Consider the following 3,708-nt stretch of genomic DNA (forward strand, 5'->3'; position numbering starts at 1 on the left):
AATATACAGTGATAATGTGCAAAAGAGTGCAAAATATATTGTAAAGTGCAAATTATTTATAAAGTGCATAACATTTTCAAATTGCAAAACATTCATAAAAAATTTTTGTTCATAAAGTGCATTTAGTCAGAGAGATCTTTTTTTTTTCTTCGAGGTGCTGATTTATATATTCAAGGTGTTCCATGGGAGGAGATGTCCAGGCTTTTCCTCCTCCTGAGTTCTGTGTGTATTTGTTTTGTGACCCCCTTTACCTTACCACAGTCCCTCAGGGCTGGATGATATGACGATATATCCTGTATGATGATATGAATTAGATAACGGTCAGAGATTTTGTCATACAGTTTATATCAAGGTCTCCCTTTAATATTTCTGGTTATAGAGGACATTGTAGGGAATGTTGCAAATCAATGAGCAGCACTGCTTGGCTTAATTGACTTTTTATACGATTTTTGCATCAATGTAATAAAGTATCTTGACGTGTTAGACATTTAATTTGCTGGATTTGCAATGATAAATGATAAATAAACTGTTTCTCAATTGATTTTTTCCCCAGGAAATTTACTACACTGAATTTTTTTCTATTTCCCAGAACTTAAATAATGCTGCAGAACCATGGTCAGCCTGTGCATAATCTACTTCCCTATAGGCATATTGGATTTATCCCCATCCTCTATCCAATAGACATCTGTTCCAGGTTGACTAAATTTGTGTTTGCATCATCTCTTTGTCCACTTTGACTATGATAAAGACACAGTGCTGTTGAAACGTTTGTTTGCACTGTTAACGGCTGCAGATCAGACTGCTTTGCCTCAGTCCCCTTTTTTTCCTTGGAAGGAAATTTTATTCATATTGCCTCCCAGTTTAATTTCATTCAAATGTGGCCCTCACTGGTATTTGTTTGTATTGCATGTATTGTGTGTTATTGGGACTTTTCCCCCACAATTTCCCCCAATAAATAAATAATCTGATTTGCTTACAGTTAGAACTATACATCTTAAAATTGAAACAAAATAAGTTAAATTTGGGTCCAACATAAAAGTTGAATTTCCCCTACTACAGTCTATGATGTGACCCACAGAGCTGATTCAAAAGAATGGCATGCAATGGAGTAAAACAGCATGATAGAGGAAGTAGAGTGATTAATATTCTAGATAGCAGTCCTGGCCTTTACTATAATTTTTCAGACAAGGGGTCGTGCAATTAAAGAGGCTTATTCTGTATGAACCACAGTGCTCACAATAGGGTGAAGATGGCACACAGGGAGCTCGTCATTGCTAAAATAAGAACAATAAAAAGTAAGACAACTTTAATTAAAAAGATAGAGAAGATTTCTTCACCCCTAGCACATCTGATATCTTGTCAGGAAAGAGCATAAACACCCACATTGGTAAATGTCACTGCATAATTGAAAATTAAAAAATCCTGGGGTGAAAAGCGAGAAGCTAGATGTGCTTCTGTTTTCATTTTTATTGTGTTGAAAAAAATCTACCATTTGTCAATGTGTCCAGCTGTGGCTCCACCATAATTAAACAGAGAGAGAGAGAGGAGATGGTGTTAACGTGCTGTCAAACCAAAAAGTGACACAGATTTTATCCAGAATTACAATATTAGTTGTAGATCTACTTGTCTCTTTAGTTGACCTTTCAGAGAATGGTTAGAGGGTGAAAAGAAATCTAAAAGGTAATAAATGGGTTTTATTTCTAATTCAGAAAATATATTTACGATTTGTCTATTGAACAGTTTCCCCTGGAAGTGAATATAATGAGCTGCCACTGACTGCTGGAAATGAAGCCCATCTAAAATCTAAAATCTCATCTCCACAAAGTTCCCAAAGTGAAACATTACTGTGTCAAATGAACCGAAAAGCACCAAAAAATATTGGTCGATAATATTACACCTTAGGGTGCAGGGAGAGACAGATACTATAGCTACAAATCACAGATATTGTCTTAACAGCAGAGGAAAAAAGCAGGAGAGATCATTGATTAATCGTGTGTATCTATAAAATAATAAAAAAAATGCTAGTCTAAAAGCTAGATTAAGTCATTTAAAAAAAAGAAGATTCAACTCAAGTTCAATCAGGAGGACTATCTCATTATGCATCTTTCATTCACAATTCTCTTATTTTCCTCAGACTTTACTTATTGAATGAATTCATAAGAAATAAAACACACCATTGGTCAGTTCAATGCAGGCAGGGGCTTTTTGGTCTGGGATGACCACTAACTAATGGTGGCTAATGTTAGCAAATGTTAGCTAACTTTAGGAAAATTCTGCTGTGGAGTGAATCTACCTGAGTAACTTTAATAAGAATCAGAATCAGATTTATTGCCAATTAGGTTTTCACATACTAGGCATTTGCCTTGGTATGTTGGTGCATAACAATAAACATGAAAGCAAGTACTGTACTGTACGTCAAGAAGCAAACACTGACAATAAATGTTGTATGTAATACGAAGAAATATTATAAAGACAATAAAAGACAATACAATTTGTACAATATAACCGTTGTTTTAAATGGAAGCAGTTGGTGAAGGAATGTGCTAGATATTGTCCAGGGAATGTGCAAAATATCAAAGTTTTAAGTATGAAGAATATTGGCAACGCGCAAGAAAACTTTACGATGTAATGTTAGTGTAACATGTAGAGGATGGGTGTCGGGTGTAAGAGTCAGTGTCAGTGAGGTTCTGGGCCTTCCTGATGAGGCCAGCTGGAGATGGGAGGAAACTGTTGAAGGCCCGCAGCCTCCTGCCAGAGGGAAGGGTCTCAAAAAGTTTGTGACCAGGTTGAGAGTGGTCAGCCACAATCTTACCTACATGCCTCAGAGTCCTGGAGGCATACAGGTTCTGGAGAGCTGCCAGACTAAGGTCAATCACCTTCTCGGCTGAACAAATTATACCCTGTCCTTGGCAGTGGTGGTGATTGACTTAATGATAGCGGCTTAGAAGGACACCATCATTGTCTTTGGCTGGTTGAACTAATTGTTGTTGACTTGAGGTCTACTTGTGTTACTGTTGCATAATGTTTTATCAAGTCACACGTAAACATTTCAGTGGTTTAATTATGAACGTAGTGTACCTAATTTCCTTTGTTGAGATCCCCACTGATGTATTTATTTTGAGTATTACAGATGTAACCTTCTAAAAAAAACTAAACGGAATAAGTCAATAAAATTAAAAACATATAAACCTCACAGGGACCAGTTCAAAACTTCAGCTTCAACCAACAGCAACAGTTAATCAATATAAAGGAAACACCTTAATACAACATTAATCACTTTTAATCGATTCAAACTTTTCAAACAGATCAAACTCTGACTGATGCATTTTTTTTACACCCCTACATACCCCTATCATATAGTACATTTACGTACGAGGCATGAGTTTAATTTTTGGTTCTATACTATAATAGTTTCTACATAAGAAGACTTTTATTCATGTCATTTCTTTACCTGGGTATCCATCTTGTTTTTTGTGTGCAGGGTCTTGCTTTTCAAAGTGAGATTTATAAGCTGTTGTTTGACGTGTTTCTCTATTGGAGGACACTGTATAGAACAGGTCATCTTACATTCATATTCCTTTAGTCTACTTTTGTTCAGGGATTCAATTTGTGACATTTAATCAAGCTGCAGGCCTCAGTGACCCAGTTCTCTTTATAGGCCATTAGTGTGAAACAATTTTGAAGATCTGCATACATGTAATTGGTCCA

This window comes from Morone saxatilis, unplaced genomic scaffold (genome assembly GCF_004916995.1).
Source record: "Morone saxatilis isolate NCDOM2014 unplaced genomic scaffold, NCSU_SB_2.0 Contig21, whole genome shotgun sequence".
Classification (NCBI taxonomy): Eukaryota; Metazoa; Chordata; class Actinopteri; family Moronidae; genus Morone; species Morone saxatilis.